Source organism: Syngnathus floridae, chromosome 22, assembly GCF_059516105.1.
Source record: "Syngnathus floridae isolate MCC-2025c chromosome 22, RoL_Sflo_1.0, whole genome shotgun sequence".
In the NCBI taxonomy this organism is placed as follows: domain Eukaryota; kingdom Metazoa; phylum Chordata; class Actinopteri; order Syngnathiformes; family Syngnathidae; genus Syngnathus; species Syngnathus floridae.
This window is the reverse complement of record NC_142434.1, coordinates 2,112,692-2,136,149: the sequence shown is the minus strand read 5'-3', so window position 1 is coordinate 2,136,149 and position 23,458 is coordinate 2,112,692. Positions and strand designations below refer to the sequence as shown.

The following is a 23,458-nucleotide window of genomic DNA, read 5'->3' as shown; positions in this document are numbered from 1 at the left end:
TTTATTTGTGTTAAATCACATGTTGACACTTCACTGGTTGATTAGAATTATTTCTGAGTGAAAATGATGTGGTGGAAAAATTTGTGAAGGTTAGGTCGTTAGGGTTAGGGTTAGGTTTAGGTTGTGGGGAACCATTATTTCGAATCACAATTTGGGTTTAAAAAAAAAAGTTTATTTGAATTAACTTAATTTGTTTGCGGAGCAGGTGGCCCGTGACGTCACACGGGGTCGCAGTACACCCAAAAATAACAAGGCTCACCCTCCGCGCTCAGGGATGAAGATGACGATGATGATGATGATGAGGAGGTGGTTTAGTGTGTATGTGTGTTCTAGTCCCAAAGTGCGTGGCGTGGATACATCTTGATGTGTGTGTGTGTGTTTGAATGGAAACGAAGAAAACACACACGCACACAAGCAGGCTTTTTTTTTTTTTTTTTTTTCTCCTCTTCCCGCATTGCGCGTCATTCAAACGGGACTGCTGGCTTACTCCTCTGGGTTGCACTCGTAAGCCTAAAAACAGCGTCGTTGGTGGGAGACACTGGTGCCCAGCGGAGGAATATTTGTTATTTACTCTTCTGCAGCTTGTTGTCACTTTGCGTCATGGGCAGTCCCAACTGTCACATGTGAAGACTTGACCACCCAAAAAAAACACCCCAAAAAAAAAACAGGACTTCCTCTTCACCAACTTGTCCTTTTTTTTGTTTGTTTGAGCAACTTCACCGTGAAAAATCACCTGAGACTTTTGAAAGGTAAGTTGCTGTACTTTTTTTTGTGCAATTCGCTGCGTGGATGCTGAACTCGCACTTTTGACGCGCGGTTGTATTTATTTGCAACATTTTTGTTGCGTGTGTCTTTGTCATCGTTTTAAATACTCCGCGTGCATTAAATGGCGTAAACTAACTCGAGATAATTTGTAAAGTGTATTGAATTGTAGTGTACTAAATACAGACTATTTTATTTAGTTCGACCAAGAAATCCAATCAGGATCATTTAAACCTAATTATTTATATTTTATATTTTTGCTACATCAATTTAAAGCATTTTTCCTCACATTGTCACCGTTTTAATCACACTTGTAAATTACAGTTGCCATTGTGGTGTGTACAAATTTTATTTTGCAGCAAAGTGACATTTTTACGTTGACAAGTTCCATTTGGCTCTTTTTAAGCAAATATTTATTTGAACTGCTTTTGTAGAAAATACTGATTATGGCAGGGAACTCCAAAGTTTTATAAGAAATCTTTTGAGGTGTGCTCATTTATGTGGAATCAATTGTAAGCATTCTCAGTCAAACAAATGACATTATTTTCACATTGTGGATTAAATCTGATTGTCATAAATAATAGCAAAGATCCTATTAATATGAGTAACTGACACTAAGATTTTTTTTCCCAATGATGGACAGTGAAAGGGAAAATTTACAACCTTGTCTTGCACAAATTAAGCAATAATTGAGTGTACTGATAGAATCCATTTAAATCCAACACACAGACGCACAAGCACGATCCCGTCGTGCCGATACCGCGTATCGATACTCCCTAACAAATACTCAACATTTCTCTTTGACGAGCCGGCCGCCTGGAGATTAACCGCGGCGACCCTCCTCGTGGGGAGCCGCAGGGTGCACAGGTGTTGCCTCTCGAGTTATGCAGGTGTGCAGCGCCGCGTTCCCGCCTCACTCAGCAGCTCCGGCGCTTCAAAGGCGCAGGCGGCAATAAACGGCCCTCGTGAAATATGTCGCTCCACAGTGCACAATCAGCCTCTTTGTTGGAGTGGCCCTGTAATCATTTCAGGTTCAAAACGGACCTTGTGTATTATTATGTGCCATAAGAAAGGTCACTTCATTATTTATACATATATATTTTTTTCACATATATATGGAGGGAAAAAAAAAAAAGACTTGCCATCAGTCTGTTGACCGTTGTTAGGAGCACTTATTAAAGCCACTCTCCCGGCCCGGCATCCATTTTTTGATTGCTGCATTCATCATGGAGCGCTCGTGCTCTACATTATGCTAATAGGAAAATGAATGTCCTCCACTGGATTAATGTGTGTAACCTGTCATAAGTTTCAATCATTCATCAAAATCAAGATTTGCGAACGCGGCCGCGTGCACTCGCGCGGGTGTGCGTTTTAATCTTTAAATGTGGAAATCACCGCTTGTGAAACGAGCCTTGCAATTTATTTGTCATTCCTGGAAACTTTACACGCTGAAACGGACAATGGAAGGAGGCCAGATTGAACACTAATGTGACCTTTTTTTTTTTCTTAAATTACAAAAAGAATTAAAATCTCCATACCAGAAAATGAGGTCTTTATTTGTAACATTTTTTAGGATTTTTATTTATATCTTCTGGAATCCATTCACATCCATCATATGTACATTAAAAAAAAATTCAACCCTGGCTATAACTGCAAAAAAATCTTCAGGTTTGATCCCTTTTAACTTCCCAGCAATGTTTCCATGACAACCTCCCTGCATGTTAAGGCAACCAGAAGTGATCACGTTGAATCCGCCGCCCCCCAATCCAAAGTCAGAATGGAATTTGTGTTGACAGTTTTGGCCTTTAATGGCACTTTTGTAGCGCAGCAAAGTATTTGTTTACCGGGATCATACGCTCCAAGCTGTCAGCCTCGGAAAGATTTACTCCTCAAGATAAAAGAGTGTATTAGACGCTTAAGAGGCTCCGCTTTTGCACCGTAATTGCCCACATCACTGTAATGATGTTTTGTGTGCCCAGTTGCTAAGGGTCTTGGGACAGCTCAGACTTTTTTTTTTTTAACTTCTGCTCTGGGTCACCTAAGCCAAAGTCGTTAGGGGAGGAGCGAGACTCGGGTCAGGGTACGAGAAGGATTAGATCTTGGACTCGTTGGTGCGTAATGTTTTTTTGATGTTGTCACGCTGATTGTTTGAACGCACGCGAACGTGTCACAAGTGTCGCTATTGGCAAACATGTGACTTGGAGAAAGAACATGTTTTTGGATGTGAGCGGAAGACTCATCTATAAAATATTTTTTCTTGTTATGTTTGGACTTGTAATTTTGGTGTTCTTTTGCCAGAAAAACAAAATGGCAGCCGCAAAACGTTAGCAACGACCAATCAGAGGAAAGCGATATTGCATATTTAAATGAACGAGACCAGCCAGCCAATCAGAGCAAAGCTTATATATATATTGGATATTAATGAGAAATTCTTGGATCCAGGTGATCAAGACCATCATTTTCTTGTCGACCTGATAAGAACGATATAAAAAGCTGTTATCTTCCATCACTTGTTTACGTGCCGCGGTCACGGTCTGATGCGTGGCTTTTTCATCAGGACTGCTGCCGGTGGTGGGGGGGCGGGGCTTAGTGTTGGTTTTGAGGTGTTTGTTCCGAATTAAAGATAAGAGGTCACTCGTGGCAAAAGGCAAGGTCATCTCAGAGCTCCTAACCACATGTGACGGACGAGCGCTTGCACTCGAGGCTAACGCTATCGCGCTAGTCCTTTTTTTACCTCATCTGTTTTGATGGCAGCTCAGTTATTCGAGACGGTCGACTGTCAAACGGTCGGTTATCCGAGCCGATCCAATTTGGGATGGCTTGTAAACAAACGGCGTTTACTGGTACCTTTCCACTCGGGACCGAAAAGTATGTTGCGAGAGGAGCAAATAAAACGAGAGTGGTCGAGGGTGCACGGGGGGGGCTGCTTTGTGACAGTAACACTTTTTGACAGGCACATTAGGCCGCAGAAAGAGCATCCAGCTCGGGGCTGAGGGCATATGGTGCCGCCTTCTGCCGGCGTCGCTCCAGACCAAGCTAGAACGCTCGTGCAGGGTCACGACTGTCTCAGGTTTGTTCCTTCTGTCTCACCCGGGCCAAATAAAAAAACATGGGAGGGGGGGGGTGGTGATGATGCGGCTATTTGTCTGCTGCCCAACGATGGATGGGTGTCTTTGGTGAAAGGACAAAAGAGATGTTCGGAGTCCCTTTTGGCCAAGAATTTTGTCGACGGGAAGTGAGAGGGGGGGACATTTGACATTGTCACAAACGTTTTGGCGTCGGCTCTCTCCAACAGGCGCCGTAGTGGAGGGATTTGATCTTTCACCATTTGAAGGGATCTTGGACGACGAGGCCTAATCCTACTCTAAACAATGGCCGTGTTTCCACCACAGCGGCTTTGCTGGCTTCATCCACGCGAGGAGCGTTTAAAAGTTTAAGATGACGCACGGTTCTGGTTTTGAAGGCGGCGTATCGGTGGGGAGGCTAATTACAGGCTAGCGGCGGGATCACAGCTTTGGGCTTTTTGGACACGCTTTTTTGGCAAATGGAGCGGTGGCTGTAAAATAATGTTTTTTATTTTCGTGATTTTATTTCGATCGTCACTTCTGGTGAACAGCGGGGCAGATGGTCTCGAGCGCCCACCCGAGCCGAAATACCTCCAAGCAGCTGTTGAACAAAAACTTTTTCTTTTTTTTTCTTTGGCGTCAAGTCAAACCTGTTACAACACCTGTTTCTGCATATGCAAATCTGTTGTTTTGTCATTTCATTAAACAAGGAGCCACGACACGGGTCCCTCGTGGTTGCGAACGCGACTGGCACCGAGCCCAGTTGGCATGCCAGACGCCCGAGGCGGGGGTGAGGAGAAGTGGAAGGAAAAGGAGGGGATGTCGGGGGTGACTCAGCCAGGAGATGCCCTCGTGGTTCAATCTGGCTTGCTTCCTAAAATGTGGCTAATTATGAACACTCTTACGTGATTAGCATCTCTTGGAGTTGCAGGAAGTAACCAAAAGAAAATGGCACACGTGTCTGGCACACGACTCGCTCCCTCCTCCTCGTCCTCCTGCTGCTCCGCCCATCCTCATCCCTTCATCATCTGGCGCTCTCCTGCAGCGCTCGCCTCTTAACCACATGTGCCGGCACCGGGGCCCTTGCTTTTGCTCCGGGGCTAATTGTTCGCTGGTTGGCGGGGGCCCTGGATGGTGTCGATGATGATGATGATGATGATGATGAAGAGGAGGAGGTTGGGTTGGGTGGAGCGAATCGCAATCACGTCTGGAGATTGTCGCCTTGTAATCCGGCTTGTGTACTGAATGCACCATGAAATTAAAGGCGCTCGCAAACCTGCGGAGAAACACCGATAGCGACTCGAAGATGGCCACAATATTAGGAACAACGAAAAATCTCTTTGGTAGGATTCGTCGAAGCCATTGTGCAGGTGTACGGAACGATTCAAAGCTAGCATGTAGCCATTAGCTCGTTATTAGCGACGTGACAAGAGTCGGCCGAACTAATCTGGCTCGATAACCGACCGCCGCCATTCCCCGCCCTTCCCTCCAGTGATTTGTACCCCCGCCCCCCTTTTGCCTTAAAGCCCCACAAGCCCCCTCTGATACGGGGAGAGTTCATTAGAGATGGGCCTTTGATGGGCAGCCTTTTCATGTGACTACCGGTTCCTCAAATACCTTGATGTAGAAGCTTAAGAAGCCATTGTGCAGTAAGCCCTCCTTTTGATGCGACTTATTTAGATCTGCATAGTAAATCAGGGAGGGGAGGGGGGGAGTAAATAACCAACCAGCAGATGGAAGCAAGGAGATAAGGCGCCCCGGCGAACAATCGCATTTGTATTTTGTTATGATGTTGACAGCGGCTAAAATTGGCTAATCTGGAGCAGCTGATCTGCATTTCAAAGAAATCTCATTTAAAAGCGGCCGAGGATAAAGTTCCCCCTCATTGTGTCCATTTTATTGCATTCTTTACTAATTTATCTGGCCGCAGATTTAACGCGCGGTGAGCCGGCGTGGGCACGTTGCACACGGGGGTCTTAAATACGATGAAAGCGGCCCCGCGTCTAGACTGTGAGCTGAGGGTAATTACACGTCTGACCATGAATAGAATCAGTTCCAGGACTCATCTCTCCTCGAGCGGCCCCCGGAATCGCTCCACCAGTGCTGATAAGGCCCGTTTGGTCCCTGCGGAAATATTTCCTCCCAATATTGTATTTACTTTTCAGATCAACTTATTGTGTACTGTAATCTGGCAATACTTGTTGTAATATTTTTGGGATCCAGATATGTTTTTGGAGGTCTTTTTTCGGACGGAATAAAATACGATACGCGGTGTAGCCGCATGAAAGTCGACTTAACGGCAAATCAAGTTAGTAGCACGTGCCAGTTTTTACCATCGAAGTCTACAAATTGATTACTTGTCAGAATTTTACTGCGGGACACAAAACATTCATAAGGGATTTGATTTTTTTTTATTTTTCAACTTCATGCCTTTTATTTTTCTTCCCACATGCACGCACGAGCAATCTGTGCAGTATTTTCCGCAAACTCAAAACAGTGAGAAATTATAGCAGTTGGCATGTTTTGTTTTCAGCTGTGCTCTTTGAGCTCCAGGCTTTTTTTTTTTCTTTTTTTCCCCCCTTTTTTTTCTTTTTTTTTTGTTGGGTACAGTTCACAGAGCACATTCCTCAGGATTCAGCAGTTGCCGGTTGCCTGTAGGGGTCATTGGAATTCTGGGAGATTAAGGAAGAATCTCAGAGAGGAACATCCGGGCTATCCTCTGCCCCTCGTGCCACCTCTGGCATGCTTCCATCATATAAATTTATTTATTTGTACGATTTTGGATCCCATCGACATCTTCTATATATAGTCTAGGCTACAAAACAAGCTGTTGAATAACTAGTTTGGAAATCAGAGATTAGTAAAAACTGTACAAATATTTGAAATAGACAAATGGTAATAAAAATTTAGTAAAAGTTCAAAGCTATTTTTTTCCAATGTGTAGTTTTTAGCAATAACACAATTTGTCGTCGCGGGCCACATGAATTGATGTGTCCGGCCGTACCTGGCCCCCGGGCCTCGACTTTGACACCAGACTCAACAGAATAAAAATGAACGAGGGATCAATTGTCTGTCAGTCTATCGTGGTGATTTATTTGGTGTTGACATTACGTCCCTTCAGGCATTGTAGCTTTTAACTTCAGAGAGTGTCTCCCACATGCATTCTCCTGTTTCACAGCAAAATCCAGGTGCACTTTTTTTTGTTTATCGCCTTCAGAAAAGAAAAATAGTTACGCAAGACCCCGGATCGAGCCCGCACACGCCGGCAGCTAAAGATGCAGTTCAATAACTAACGATATACTTGCTGTCGCAGATTGCTGCCACGGCGGGACTCGCTCCACCTTTGTGACGGGACAAGTTCTCTCCCCTTGCAAGTAAGTCGGCTTTCCTGTCAAAAATGAACTTTGTAATGTCCACTCGGATGTCGGACCGCTAGAGTGATTGTAGTGGCTCGTCGAGGTCAAGAGGAACCTATTATTACCCTTCCTGAAATGTAACAAATCTTGTCCACCTTGATAGAATTGCCCCTCCAGTTGCGCCTGTTTCACACCCCAAAGCTTTTCAATCTACTCTGGCTCGCAAGTTACGATACGCCGACAAATGCCAGCGCGCTTTGCCGTCTTTTTATTTATTTTTCCTGACGTCCGGATTGAGATTTGTAGCGGAACGGGATTATACGAGCTTTAAGTGATATTCCGGTAAATCAGTCTTGCTTTGAATCCAAACATCTATCCCCCCCCCTTGTGTTTTTTTTTTTTTAGGCTGAAATATGCCGACTCTGCGCCTATAGAAACAACCTAAAAAGACGCACTGTGAAATCCAAAGTGGTAAGTGGAATTTTATTGTCACGGCATGCCGACCGACGTGTGTTGTGTTTTAGCGTGTACGATATAATGAGGCACATCAGTCATGTGACGACTTTGGCCCGGTCCAAGCTGCTGAAACCACAAAAGGGGCGAGTTATAGCTGGAAAAACAATATTTTTTTTGCAAGTTTACACAGCCGGGAACATGTTAGCTTATTTGAGAGAATGTAGGAAAGGATATAAAGATTTCTGGATATAAAGTGGAGTCGTATCTGGACAGACCAGATTCACATCTGCCTTAAACGGATTTGAAACCAGTTCTTAATTTGCCAAGTATTCGGTTGTATCTTCAAAGCTGAACTTTCACTTTAATTTTGGTTACCGGACTTGTCAGAGTCGTATCTGGACAGACCAGATTCACATCAGCCTTAAACAGATTTGAAACCAGTTCTTAATTTGCCAAGTACTCGGTTATATCTTCAAAGCTGAACTCTCACTTTTTCGGCCAGCGGGCCGGCAAACTTCTTTTTAATCATTCCGGAAAAAAAATAAAAAAATCCCCAATTGCCGTACTTAGAGCGAAATAAGAAAATCTCCAGCAATTAAGTCTAACTTGGCTACTTTAAAGCAAGTGTGCGGTTCAGAGTGAGCAGCTCACATTTCCAGTTTGAAATTGATTTCTTGTCATAGATCAGAGAGCTCTTGTCATTTCATTTCCAATCCTCAAACGGTTCCCCCACCGCTAAGTGGCGGACCTCTCAGCGGGCCAACCTCGGCGGATCTTTACCCCGGCCACTCAGACCCATCGACGGGGTAGAGGGAGAAATCACTCCCCGTTGGCGGCCGCCATTGTCTGGCTGATTTGGGATTGGCGCTGGAGGGGGAGGATGGAGATCAGGCCAAGCTCCCCAACCCCCCACCCCATTTTTTTTTTTTTTTTTTATCTTTATCCACCATTAACCCCAGTGCCCCCAGTGTGTGGCTCAGATCAGGACCACTGGTCAATCCCCCATTCACCGCCACATGGAATATTTTAAAGCTAAGCTCCTTCGCTTAACAAAAAACTCTTACTCATCAAAGCTTTCGCTCTCTCGTCTTCCCTCGGCTCCGACCGCCTCTTCTCTCCGGTCGGCTGTTCACACTTTTTTAGCAAAAGAACTTCTGGAAAGTTCCATAATAAAGTCAGAGCAAATTGGAGTTGATGAACCATCCCAAGCTGATCTCAAGATTGAGGGCTATCCTGTTTTTTTTTTTAAATGGCCCACATTATTTTGAAATGTTTTGCCAAATAGTATCATCAAACCATATGTAAGCCATCAAGTTGTGAGTATTAGCAATTGATTGCAGATTTCCTACCACAATTTTTTCGTTTATTACCGTATAGGTCTGACGTGGGTTGGTCATGTCCAATAATTTCGCAGGGTCTCATCTTTCACGTGTTATTCTTTCCACGCAACTTAATTGGAGACATTTTTGGGGTGCGGAAGCCGGCCTCCCAGCCCCTAGATTATTATGAAACTCAACCTTAGACAGGCATGACATCAGAGCGGCCTGACATTAGTTTGAACTCGCCATTTCAGGTGGGAAGAATTACGAGTGGCTTCGATCCTGTCCAATGAATCGGTCGCACGCAGTTTCACATTCTTCTCCCAAGGTCTAAATGCTGATTGTCCTGACAGATTGAACTGCTGTGTTATCACTAAAGTGTCACGCCGCCTCGTTTTTCAGCCTTTATGTAAGCCCTTCACAGTTCAGTGTTCCGCCGGGACGTCGGCGTGACCTCATCTTAAATGTACACTATTTTTACCTGCTGATGAGTCGCTTCACCGTGCGGCGGTATCTGGAGTCACTTAAAAAAATAAAAATGTTGATACATTATTTGGCTGTGCAAGCTCAACTACTGCTTGGAAGCCGAACGGTCATCCATGTGTGTGGATTCGGGTCATGGAGCTCACAGACAGTGGAATGTGTGTATGTTGACAAACTCCACTGCACTCTGAATGGGGTTTGTGATTACACCTCATCATGCTTGCTGCATGGGCCTCCCCCCTCCCCCCCCCCCCTCCCATCTTTCTCCCTTCCCTCCCATTTCTCCATCTCTCACTGTAGTGCCTCTTGGGCAATCATGTGGTCACACTACCTGACTCCTTGCTACTCAAGAGTGCAGTTGACAAAAACAGCCCAAGGCCCGTCATGTGGAAAAGATTCAGTCGGAGCACTGCATATATTCCCCCCGCCCCCTCCCCTCGGGCTTTCTCCCCCCCGATGGGTGTTCCCTCCCGCCGCTCACCTGTGAAGGCAACTCCGAACTGGCCCAAATCCTCCCCGGCTGGAAATGTTTTTTTGGCAGTCCGAACGAGCTCCTTTCTGTCATGTAACGCAAAAGCATGGAGGTCAGTGAGAGCTCTCGCTTGTCAGTCAACTGCGCTGTCGAGCTGCTCACCTGTATTTATCGAATAAAACACGTTCTGCGCTACTCGGGGGACACCATGCCCCCCCCCTACTCCCTTGCACTTCTTACAAACCTGACACAGTCACAGATACAGCAAGCAAGTAACATTTTCACAGTTGAATCCCAGTTGTGTATTAACTATAAAATACTGTATTTTCCAGACTATAAGGCGCACCTAAAATTTTCTCAACAGTGTGCCTTATAGTCCGGTGCGCCTTATATATGGACCAAATTCCTAAATTTAAACTGACCCGAAGCATTGTGAAATCAATCATAAGTTGCCCGCTGAAGACTATGAATCATGAATCAGAAAGACTATGGATCATTATTTTGTGATTATAAAGTAATTTGTCGCATCTGAAGTAGAAATAAAAAAAGAGTGATTTGATTTGGATTAAAAATCTGACATGATGCGTTAATGGGCCATTCATTGCAGGTGCGCCTTATAGTCCGGAAAATACGGTACAAATTCAAAAAAATAGCACCATCTGGCCCTTGTTTTCCCCCTAAAGCAGCTTCTATTTGTATTATTTTGAAATATTCTCTCCATCTGTTTGCACCCTGACCTCTTTGTTACCGCCTCCGTTTAAAGCGACGTTGGTTCGTCTCGTCCTCTCCACCTGGCTGAACGTTTCTCAACGGTTGATTGAAACCCGTGGCGCTAACTTGCTAATGCTCACTGAAGCATTATATTGTAGATGGAGTAAATAAAAGCTCCGAGGAATCGCATTTGTACATTCAGTCAATGGCGTTAAATTTGTTCCCTTTCAACTCGCCTTTTTGCTAAATTGCTTCCAAGCTTTTATTCCTGACCAATTTTTTTTTGTTCCCAAAGACTTATTCAGCGTATCGGTACAATTCCGGGAATGATCCTTTTTAGTGTGACTCGGCGTTGAGATCCTAAGAAACCCTCGGTGATATTTTCACCCGGCATTATATAAAGCTCCGCTTCGACCCGTACGGTTAAGCGGTCCAGGTGACATGGTAATACGTTTTGCTTTGTACCCGCTAATAAATACTCAAGTGCTTCGTTCCCACTCGGCTGCTTCCCAATGTGTTCGGACGGGCTTTTTTTTTTTTTATTGTCAAAAGGGGTCATTCAAAACTCCCCTCTGCCTTTTGTTCAATATTTTTGCGACGATGATAGTTTTTCCTCCATTTATTTAGTGAATAGTCAGCGGGTGTTTTACATTATGGAAATGATGACATGGTTTATAATCTCGCACATATTCATTGTGGTAGACGTTGGACCTTTTGTGATACTTTGTTCCAAGTCTCTTCAATGAACGGCTCGCTTGAATCGTATCTTTTTTTTTTTATTTGATGGTGTTTACCATTATTTCATTCAAAAGGACCACATAAGAAACCATAATTCTGGAATATTTTAGTGTCAAGCCTAATTTGCATCTCATGTCTGTCTTAAAACAGAATAGCAGAAATGGACAGATGATTGAAGCTAGCAAGCTGCAAGCTAATGGATCACGCTGTAGTCTAATTGCAGACATTGAATGAAAGAACTCTTTGCGGATTTCGGATCTTTTAAAAAAATCCTTCAGGGGAAATTCCTGTACTGAGAGATTTATACGTTTTTCTGATAATTGAACGGCTAATGCTAGCAAGCTAACTAATCACGCCGTAGTCTAATTGCAGACATTGAATGAAAGAACGTAGACTCCTTGCGGATTTCGGATCTTTAAAAAAAAATCCTTCAGGGGAAATTCCGGTACTTGTCTTACGGCAGGTACCACAACACAGCGGCATGTCACAGTTGGGAAGTTATTAACGCTAAGTAGGGATTAGTGTTTTGGATGTTGACGCTAAATTGGCTCTCGAGTGTATGTTCAACACACTTTACGTGGATCAGACGCATTCTCGCAGAGACAGAACGGCCGCCCCTTTTTCATGTATTTATACTTCATACCATTTCATAATATCAACAAATGTGTGCCAAAGAGATTTAAAAAAAAAAAAAAAATAGCATAGAAGTCAAGATGTTTGTCTTCCTGCTTTTTACTCCGCCTCCCGTACTGAATTGTTTTCCCTTCAAAGTCTTGACAGCATTCGGGATTGGTGCCATAGCTGTTCACAATCATTAGTGTGTTTTCACCATTGTGTCATGCGCTCTTGTTTTTGGTAGGCGAGCGAGAAATGGAAAAACAAACGCGGCGACCCCCGGTGAACCCACCTGACAAACAGTCAGTTAAACGCTTTGTACCACGTTTAATTAGCGAGCGGCGTTATCGTGATTCATCTCATCATTAGACGTATGATCTTAAGTGAATCGGCTCCCCTGGGCCGCCGTGTTTCACAGATCAATCGATTTGAAGGTGGATACGGCCCTGGGTGGCCACTAGCGACACTTTGGACTCGCCCCTCCATTGTGACGCTCATTTCCATATCGAGTTTATCAATCTCAAGATTGTCGGTATTCCATTTTTTTTTTAACAGATTTATGGCGCTCGGGTTGATTCGGATGGTGAAAGGACGTGAAACAATAGGCAAGGTTAGGACACCACCCACTTGCCAGCCAGCGGCAAGAGTGCTAGCGTTAGCACTTTGTTGCTCCGGAGCTTTGTTTGAAGGCATTGTGGAGATTGCTAATGCAGCGTGTACACCTCGGAGGCCCGCAGCTTGATATTGCCCCCTATTCCCCAATGTGAATATGGTTGAGTGGTGATTGGGGACTTGCAGCACCACCAAGCCGCTATTCACCGCAGCCGGCGCTACTAGCCAGAGTTAATTGTCCATTATCTGCCATTATCTGAGCTCTCTCCCCAGCTCCTGTCTTTTATTCTATCTCGCTCGTCAGCCTCGCCATCACCGCCGTCTCGTTCGCTCGCTAGGTAGGCCCTGGCGATGGAGAGTTCACGTCAGAATGCTTTGCTTTGTTTCTTAGTTTCTTGAGCATCATGTCCAATTGTTTTTATCTGCGGTAAATTTGTGAAACTAATTTTTTGGTTTATCAAATGGTTGCTGATTAGCATGCACAAAAGAAGCAGGTCAACTTTTCTGGCGAAATTCCACATAAATCTCGTGAGATATTTGCGGAATCCTGGGAAATTTCACTTATATAAAAAAAATGTAAAAAATAAAATATAAAAAAATAAAATATGTATATATATAAAAATAATAATGTATATTATTTTTATTAAGAATGTGTTTTCCTCCATCCATGGCACTCACTCCTCTTGTCTAATGGAGAGAGCGCGTGAGAGGCTAAAGGATTAAAGTGAGTGTAAATTAGGCTCGGATGGATGCGTTAATAAGTCGTCACGAAACAAACGAGGAAATGTTGGTCGGCCGGCCGTGCCAGTAAAGACGCAATGCATCACGGCGACAAATACCCGCGCTTGTATTACAGCATTAAGCGCATCATAAATAAAAGGTGCGGCGCTCATAATTGAGGCTCTGGCGCGGAGAACCTCGGCTGGAGATGAGAAATGGAAATCTGTGTACTGGTAAATAGATAATCACACAAAAGTAATTGAGGTTTTCAAACCCCAATCTCCAGTGCCAGCGTGAGCTCGTTTGCATGTTAATCACGCCGCCGATTTGCCTTCATCACAGGCCAGTCGGCGCGCACGCTTCCATAACCGCCTTTTAATTGCATTTAAAATGTCACAGAGGTGGAACACATGTAATTTAGCCAGGACTGTGTCCAAATTAACGGATGGCGCTCTGGTGGACATTGCAGTCTTCATCAAGCGACCATTTGGAGGATTTGTTAGAAACCTCAAGAAACTCCATCAATTTTTTTATTTTTTATTAGCAGGTGTTTTTTTGGCATATAATGATGCGAATGATAACTCCAGAGAGGGGCATCCTGCAAAACAGACCTACTTAATTTTTTATGGAGTTGGACCACGAGGAGCAATAAACCGATATCCCTCTTCCCCTTTTTTCCAGATGCCTTCTGCACCGCTGTATCTTACCAAAAAAAAAAAAAAGTTCTGCCGAGACATACATGAAAGGAAGGAACTGTTGAAATGTTAATTTTACCATCTGCTCTCGAGTCCTGCTACCTTGTGCGTGTTCGCCCGATTCCGCCCCCCCCCCCTCCCTCCTCACGACTCCCCGGCCTGCCTTCTTTAATCCCTCAGTAGTTGTGTTGTGTTTCGTCAATGTGCTGCTATTTTGCCCGTTTGAAGTCGCAGGCGAGCGTGGCCGCAAAACACAAGGCCACATTGCACAGGGGGTCCCGTCTGGTCTTTGTTCTCGGCCCCCAATCTCAAATTTCCAATGTCCGCTAGGGCTGGGCAATTAATCGGAAATTAATCGGGTTTTTTTTGGCTAGCTTCTCCATCTTATAAACAACTAATCACACAACAAAAAGAAGGACAGATAAGACATGCCTAGTTAGCATTGCTAATGCTAATTAATGAAAAATCTCATTGACATGCTAACAAGAAATTAGCATGCTGGAGTCATATTTCTTCAAATAACCTCATTTTTTGAAATCTGCTTTTTATTCATTATTATTTCAATATCAATCCAAAACTAATTGTATTTTATTTTCCATAATCGCCCAGCCCGAGTGTACGCCACTCTTCAGGGGAGCTGTTTTGGATCGTAGTCGGGCCGTTTACAAGCTGCCCCCTTCCCCACCCCTTCCAGTTTTCCCGTAAGCTCCACAAAAAAAAAAAAAAGCCTCTCCGTTTTGTCTTTTTCATCTCGCCCCGGTCCCCACAAAAAAGCTGACAGTTTTAAAGGTGAGAGCGTCGACGGGCTCCAAGTTTGAAGATGTCGCCAAATGGACGGATTCCATTGTGCGATTGGATCGTTTGGCAATTAGGCTGAGACATCCTGTGTGCCGAGTTGCTTAGCATTTTCCTTGGCCCGCAGCAGATTGTTTAGTCTGCTCTCATTGTGAGCTGCAGTTGACGCTTGTTTGCAGAGCGCTGGCTGGGGGAAAATGTGAGAGGGCCCAGTGCCTTTTCTCTATTTATTTATTCCCCCCACCCCCCACCCCTCCCCTCCCCTCCCGTCCTTGGAGCAAGAATCTGATTTGTGTTCATGTTCCTTTATTCTGGATGAGCGTTTTTTAAGTGTGGCTGCTGAAATCTAGACTCTGTATGACCTCACTGCGCCGCCTGTGTTTCATTAATGACCGGCCCTGTGGTTTTGGGGGGGGAGAGGAATATTTTTCATATGACACCGCCTTGCATTAGCGTGGCGCGGCAGCTGCGCAACCACAAAATCATCCAATTTTGTGGCTTTGGAAGGTGTGAAAAGTTCAGCTCCCTTTAGCGAGCCTCGCATTGATAATTACTCGAGTAAAATGAAAAATACAATCACCTGCTGATATCACATTTTCGTTTCTCCACACTGTCAATAAGTCCTTTTCCGCATACTGTTTTGGAAAGCACGGCAAAGTCTCCTTAAAGATTTTTTTTTTTTCTTTCAACTCGACACATCTGGCACAAGAGGTATTTTCTGTACGGATTGATTGATTCCCCAGCCTTTTGTTGGGAGCGCCTCCCGTGAGCTCCACAGCAGTTGCAACACATAGCTAAGCCCCGCCCCCTCCCCAACCACCACATGAAACCCAGACACTAGACTACTGTAACTCTATTTGTTGGATATTTAATATCCAAAAAGGAAACTTCAGCTTTGTCCGAAACAAAGAACCCTTGTGTCGACACTCAACCCCCCCCCCCCCCCTCCCCTCCGACATTCTGGTAATTCAGTCAACAATAACAACAAATTCAAAAGTTATTCACAAAATGACCCAAAAAGGAAAATAGTTGGGCTATGCAAGATATTTGCAGGGTACTTTTAAGTCGCCGGAAACATCCATCTGTCTTCCCGTATACATGCCGACGCACTTTGATGAGAGGTCAGAAACCAGCGTGGAGGGAAAGTTAATGACGTTGCCATATAACTCGTAACTTCGAGTTGTTTCCAATGAGCCAAGCTGCATTGGGTTATGTGTATTTATTAAAGTTGGGGGAGTTTGTCGTGAAGCAACTCTGTTTATGTAAAAAGTTCAGAGGATTTGGAATAATAATAAATATAATAATAATAAATAATTATAATAATAATAAATAAATTTGATAAAAAAGCTCGCATAAGATGTCTAAAAGGAGCATATGAGAAAGTTTTCTATTTATTTTTCAATTAAAATACCTTGAAGATATTTTGGTACACTTAAGCCCGAACCTCTCGATTGATATGTTAATTTTTTTTTTTTTTTAATTCCCCCGATTTACAGCCTTCCTTTCGGCACTGGCTTTTGAACAGTCGCAACCTTTTTGATACGCTGAAATCCCCGCTCGCCTTAAACGTTTTTTTTTTTTGCTAAATTGTACATTTAGTCCTATTTTCAAAGTCATCAGCGATTGCTTTTTTGCCACTCAGCGCATTGAACATGGACAGCTTTTAATGGCAGTGAGTCGCTCTGATAAGTGGCTCAATCTTTGTTGCAAAGCTTTTTTTTCTTTTCCCCCCCCAAGGTTTAATAGCCACTGTAAAATGAATTATAATGTATTCTCTCCAATTGAAAATTCTCTTTAATACAGTATAGTCCACGTGAGTACTGCTGTGACCATCTATTTAGGCATTCAAATCAAATACTTGAATTTAAGCAAAAGAGGATTTTTCTTGTAAATACCTCGCTAATGGAATAGCCGCGACGTCAAAGCAATTTTCAAACCGCTGCCATTTTTTCCATCCCAAGATGGTCGTCTATTTGTGTGACACGGTGGTCAACTGCGCCGGCTTTCATTTCGTTGAAAAAGCTTCTAAATCGTTTTTTCGCCGTTCCTTTTCAGCGATGTGTGGTCAAAATGAAACTTTCGCTTAACTTGTTGCCGAAATAGTTGCTGGAGGAAAATTGCCGCCGACAATTGTATCGAGGCCTGAAGGAGAAATTGCCACTTGCGTACTTGTCTTTGACCAAAGTGTAGCCCCTCCCATACTGGCCCACTCCATGCTGTTTAGGAAGATATAAAGGAGTAATTTTATTACTGGCTACATGTCTCTTCAGAAGCCATTTCATTTCTCCTTTTCAGCCTCCACGGAAGCCTTTATTTGATCTCATATTCCCGAGTAAGACTGCCTGGAACCGGTCGGAGTCCGTTTATTTTCATTTGGAAAATACATTTCGAGTTAGGAGCGAGCGGCGTGGGGGTTGGGGAGCTGTTGAACGGATGCAAGCAACTTTGGAAATGTTGCTTGAACTTCATATAGCGGAATGACACCCCGAAAAGTCAAATGAAAAAAGTATTTTTGTGGTATTGCCGGAAATGGCTGGTCGATTTTTATTTTTGTTGTGGGCCAACATTTGAGTTACAAACAAGCTACTTGGGTGAAGTGAATTTTCAATTAATTAGAATTTTCAATTTAATTTAGTACATATAATTATAACAATTTAATTATATAATAAACGTAGGATGAAAATTGTTTTAAAATTCGGAAGTCAATCATCAGCAATAATATGAACAAATTCCTAGCAGGGAAAAAAAAAACTTTAACTTCCTTTTTTTTCCGGAAAATAACTATTCTACGGTGTAAACGGACACATGTGGCTAGCGCTTTGAAACGGCCGATCATTGGGAAAGTGTGCCATTTATTAGACAGCCCACTTAGACGGGCCAGATGTAGCTGGTCACTTGAGAGGTGCCCATAAACTCCCACGCTGGTGTCAAGAATGAAGGCCTTTTCCCAAAAAAAAAAAAAAAAAAGTTTGCTTCTTTGTCCCTGAGCCGTGCAGCTGCGCCGTCTTATTTATCGCCATCACTCTGTCTGCAACGCTTATATCTTCTCCTCGTGTCTGGGTGACAGCACGATGAAAACATTTTGATGTGTGTCATTTCAGCGGAAGTCCTACAAAAGTTGAAGGGGAGGGACTTGGAGGGTTATCGTGGCCTCCAGTGGGCTTGCTTCCACGCCATCAATGACATCCAGATGTCAATCTCATAAAAATTAGCTTTGGATTAGTTGCGGCCGTCCAAACGCTAGCGTTAAAAACAGCCGAATAATCAGTTTAATCTTCTGGATTTTTTCTTTTTTTTTTTTTTTTATGAATGAATTTTTTTTTCTGTCACCATGAATGGATTGCCACGCTGTCCCCCAGCCCTCCCCCTTTGCAAAGACTGCCACAGCAAGTTATTTAGTGCCTGTTGATTTATTAAGATGAGTTTAATGTCTGGCATATGGAATTAGTTATCTACATTCAAATTCATTGATTCTATGCTGACAGCATGATCAGCAACCGCACATGCTCGACAGTAGTTTGTGTGTTCGGAATCTGCTATCCGATAAGTCGTGGCGGAATATTTCACAGTCAATCCAAATTGTCCATTTTATCTATCAAAGTGTTGGAGATATATGGCATGATGATGTCATGAGGAGGTTGAGGGTACATTGGTGTCAAACATAAGGCTTGGGGGCCAGGTACGGCCGGGCGCATCATTTTATGTGGCCCGCAAAGAAATAGTCTCATTACTATTTATCTTTTTCAAATATTTAAAAATGAGTTTGACATGAGAGTCTTGTGAGAGCAGTTTTTGGTCGGAATCCGCAGGTGTTGTTCTCCTTTGACCTCCACCGGAGCGTAAGACATCACGAACATCTCTGATTCCTCGACGGGACGGTTTCAAAACAACGTCGGAAGTCATCTCTTCGTTTATGATAATATCTATGGCGGTGGGGAAAGGGCGGGATGTTGTCTGCCAAGTCTTTCATCTAATTCCAGTGTGCCGCCGAGCAGGTAAACTGCTGTGAGCTTCACTTGCTTATGTAAATTTTTCCCCAGCTCAGCGCCGTCTTTGATTTTGAGTTCTGAAATTCAAATGCGCGTTCCGAGCGATGCTTTACGTACATCTAATTTAACCTCGAGTGTCGTTTCAAAAGAGCGGTCAGCTTGAACTGTTTGACTCGTTTCGATTTTTATTTTGAAATTTGTTAGCTGTAATGTATATTTGAATTCCTTCTGTTGATAGTCAGTCACGAAAAACAGTCTCTCAGGGATGTCCTGTTGGGCTCCGGGCCAAAGTCCGCAAATGGAAGTTACGTGCGAAGGCTCTCGGAGGAAAAAGCAGCATCGCCACATTTTTTAATCTCCAAAAAGAATAGTGTGGTCATTCAATAATAATTTAAACAAAACAGTCAAAATCTGCTTTCTTCACTTCATTGCCCTCTTTCAGGAAGGGGAGGGGCAGGTTAGGGGGGGGGTCCTCCCCTGTGAAATACATATGCAAATATATTTGGATGCTGTCATTATCAGCCACTTAATAGGCATTTCATTAGGGGATTTCTGAATAGGGCAAAGCGAGTTGCCATGGATACGTGGCTGCTTTAAGTACAGTAAATTAAAACGCTGCAGCCTGACGAGCACTTATATAATCATCGTTCTTTAATGGTCTGTGCTCTCTGGCCATAAGCAACATATCATGTGATCAACACTGGCCGGGATTTAAATAGCCCCGCCCCCTCATTATGCATTATTTGGCTCGGGACTAAGTGGTCCCTGAATTGTGCTTGGTGGAACATTCATGTGGTAATGAATGAACGTGGTTGATGAATGTTTTTTTTATGTTTGTGTCGTTGAAAACGTCTTGCTATAATTTTGGGCGAGTTGCCCAAAAGCTGTTGAGCGTATTCAAACGGACCACTTCAACACACTTTTTTTAAAATGTGAGGGTGGAGACCCCATTCTGTCTTATTTATTCATTATTTATTTGTCTTTATTTTAATGTAAGTGCAAAGCTATTAAAAAAAATCTGATATGGTTTGATTTTTGGGCATCTCAAAAAAATACTTAAACAATATAATTAGTAAAATAATTAAAAAATAATATATATATATATAAATGTATAAATGAAAATAATTAATTAAAAAAATTGAAAAAGACCCTGAAAAACTAATCGCATATTTAATCGCAATACTGAGAGGGGGGAAAAAAATTGCAATTAGATTATTTTTCAAAAGCGCTCAACCTAAGTTGTGAACCAACAGCACCCCTGCTGGTCCCAACCTAGTACTGCACTCTATTTGCACCCATTGGGAACCACAGAAAACAGGAGGCGTCATCGCACTGCTGTTGCTCTTGGCGGGCTTTGTAGCCAGCTGCTGCCAAGACCCCCCTACCTCCAACTGCACCCACTTACACATGTCTGCACCCCCCCCCCTTTTTTTTTAAACTGTCTTTCTCCTCTCCCTACTCGGCTGCCACCACATCAAGACGCTGGTGGGCCTGTTTGTCTCTGTTGACCTTGGCAGCAGAAAAGCACTGCAAGAAGAGACAAAGGGAATAAATAACTGCGGGGTGGAGGCACAATTGTCACAGATCTGTACGACTCTGCATTCCCCAAGTGGACATTTCTCAGACCTCTTGTTTGTCTTTATTTTTTTGCACTCTGAGCAAATTCAAAGTAGCCCGAAGGAGCCTGAAGTCGACACGGAGAAATTGAGATTCATAATAATGATATCAATCGGGTGAAATATGCTCCAGCCGAGCTAATGCGTTACGAGTTCAAGTGGTCTTTACCCCGTAGCCCCTAAATAAATCCACCCGGGGGGGGCTTGTTTTGAAAACAATAAAACAGTTCCGTTGTCATTTTTGAATCGGATTGGATTATGCGCGGCTTGAGTGTGAAAATGAAATCTCTCAGCGAGATGGTGGCAGATGGACGGTCGTTCTGCATCTGCTGCGAGCAGACTGGGGGGGCTTTGTGCTGGGCTCTCTTGGGGGAGACCCGGCCGGGCAGGCTTTTTCCTCCAGTAGATTCCCTCAGCAAGAAAAACATCTGCACCATGCAGAAGAAGATAGCAAAAGAGAAAAAAGTTGTTACAACCAGAAATGTTCCATCTTATCATTTTTTTTTTTTAAGTATCTGGATTTCATCATCATGCTTTTTGGAGAAATAATGTTTTCCTTGACAGCCGAGGCTTTTGTTTTTTGCTATTTGGAAGTGATAACGTATCAGTGTCAGGGTTCATTGTGAGGAAAAAAAAGTAAAAGAGCCGTCAATGAGCAGAGGACGCCTTCCTCGCCCCCCCTTCTTGTCCCAAACAATTCCTCTGCCAACTCCCGTCACCCCCCGCCCCCATCCTCGCTACGCCCCCCCTGCACGATCAAGCCGCTGGTTTTTGTGTACTATTGGTCCTCGGGCGTCAAAACAATCCAGTGGGGCTGCCTGACTTGTTTTAATTAGACGGCACTCAAACGGCAAGTGTCTCTCCGACGTGAGGTTCTCCGCTCTCCACTGTAAATACCTCACGGATGATGCTCCTCATAGAACATCTCAGCTAGTTTCCACTACTTTTTATTTTTATTATCACTACTTTTTTTTTTTTCCCCCTTGTGGGTTTTTTTTTCCCACCCCCGCATTCCATTTTGCATCGACAAATGTTTCCCTATCGGGGGGAGTGGATTTCTCCGGCACTCTTGTCTTAAAAGGTAAGGTCACAGCCTCTCTATCTTCTCTCATGCACAAAGTGTCACAGCAAGCGACGCTTTGTGGTCGCCAGGATCGGAGCGCGGCTTGCGTAATTGCTCATCCCCCTTTTTCTTGACATTCCAGAAGAAAAGAAAGATCACACGTACCTGTGTTAGAAATAAATTTTTGCGGGTTGTCCTCGTCTCCCGGTCGGGGTTTTGGAGCGGCGAGCTGCACGCCGGTCCGCTCGCAGATGCGTGTGTGCACGCACAATGGTTGTCGGAGCCGCGGTGAGAGAGTGTGCGATTAGAGCGAGAGCGAGTCGGCTGGCGAAAGGGGGAAGAGCCGCCGACCGACCCCCTTTCACACTATTTGGTCCCTAGTCCAAAAGAAAAGTTCTTTATTATACTACATAAATATATTTGATCAGATTAATAATAATAAAAATAAATGATGGGCTAATTATTTCCAAGTGTGGCGAGGTATATAAATTTAAATTTTCCAGTCACACACTCCCCCCCCCTCTATCATGTGTTGAGGGGTCTGTTGGTAATTGCCGTGGTGACAACAGGAAATGATTGCCAGGAGAAGAGAGGTCTGTTCTGATTTTTTTTTCTTTTTTCTAATGGTGATTTACATGAATGGCATATTGCTGGTGAGGTGGCAAGAGAGAGAGAGAGGAGTTGGGGCGGGAGCTGGTTTGTGGTTGGGGAAGGGGGGGGGGAGTTGGTGGGGGGGTTGGAGCTGGCTTGTTTATGATGCCATCTCCCCCCCATAAACACGGCTGGAGTGATGACACAGATAGTGTTGCCTCTCCGCACGCGGTGACACCGTTCGACTCGCTTTTGAGCCCTCGGCGGCGGCGGTGGCGGCCGAGGCGAGACCTCTGCTCTCCTCACTTTGAAGGTACCCAAAAAAAAAAAGTCATCCATCCATCCATCAATCTGCTGTCATCCATCAACTTGCTGCTGGCTGTGTAACTTTGCTGCTTAATTAGTTCTGACCAATTGCTGCATGTGTTGATTTTATAATTGTGCTAATTGAGGGGGGGGGCGGGAGTTGGGGTCCGTGAGGGGAGGGGTTCACTTCCAGATGTGCTACTTTTAATCCAACAAGACGCCACAAGACAATTAAAGGGCACACACACACACACACACATGATGGTAGTGCAATATTAATCAGATGTGGACAAAGAAAATAAGCAAACTCTTGAGGAGCAGATGTTTAGTCTGAAGAGGTCACAAGACTGATCACGGGGCGAGGCGCTAATTATTGTTATCAAAGACAAGTGTCGGATAATTTGTTGACTAAAATATTGATGAGGCCGAGCGAGTGAGCGAGGCGTGCGATTGGGCGACGGTGGGCACCAGATTAACATTTCATTGTGCAGGAATGCGAAAGGCGGCTCCTCTTCATAATTTAATACCCTAATGCATAATGAGCTATGTGATTAGTTCACATGGAGAATTGGCCAAAGTCTATTTTGAAGGCAGATAATTTACATTGTTCTCCAGAGTCTCGCCTGTAATAGCTTCTCCGCCGCAATAAAATTAAATGCTACACATTCGGAGTCACAAATCCCCCCGGCGATATTCACTTTTCCCGCCGCCCGGGCCAGCCCGGCCGGCTTGCGTTCATTTGTTCCAAAATCTACGTTTGGCGATGATTTAACTGGAGCACGTGTTTACCTCGGTGTTTTATTTAGCATCGGCGGCCAATTAACGGCGTTCATTATGGCGAGCCGCCGTATTTGTTTTGAAAGTTGAGCCAATCACTTTGTTATGCTAATTGTGATGTAATTTAATTTGAGTTGCCGTAATGATGATGCCGCTATTATCCACATAAATGATGCAGTTAAGCAGCATGGGCCTCATTTGCATATGCTTGTTGAAAGGGGCGGGGTGGATGGGGGGGGGAAGGCTCCCATATCACTCCCGCTTCCATTTTTCCACCTCTGCTCACTCTTGCTCACTCCTGGTTATTGACAGCTTTT

General features: G+C 44.0%; 1 protein-coding gene and 1 long non-coding RNA gene across 6 annotated transcripts in view; one reads left to right on the top strand and one right to left on the bottom strand.

Annotated features, from left to right (window-relative positions):
- Positions 1–282: 282 nt before the first annotated feature.
- Positions 283–23,458, top strand: part of foxp2 (forkhead box P2) — a 62,583-nt gene continuing 39,407 nt past the window's right edge. For 4 of the 5 annotated variants that reach the window (XM_088367057.1, XM_088367055.1, XM_088367056.1 and 1 more), the window contains exons 1-3: positions 283–749; positions 7,141–7,201; positions 7,589–7,654. The gene's annotated coding sequence lies outside the window, so the exon portion shown is untranslated. Of the gene's footprint in view, positions 750–7,140; positions 7,202–7,588; positions 7,655–22,248; positions 22,372–23,458 lie in introns of those variants that run through there. The other variant, XM_088367054.1, reaches the window with a different exon arrangement.
- LOC148379128 (uncharacterized) lies at positions 20,376–21,754 on the bottom strand. Its single transcript, XR_015855426.1, has 2 exons — positions 21,633–21,754; positions 20,376–20,832 (listed from the first exon to the last, which is right to left on the bottom strand). It is a non-coding gene; the product is annotated as an uncharacterized LOC148379128 (long non-coding RNA).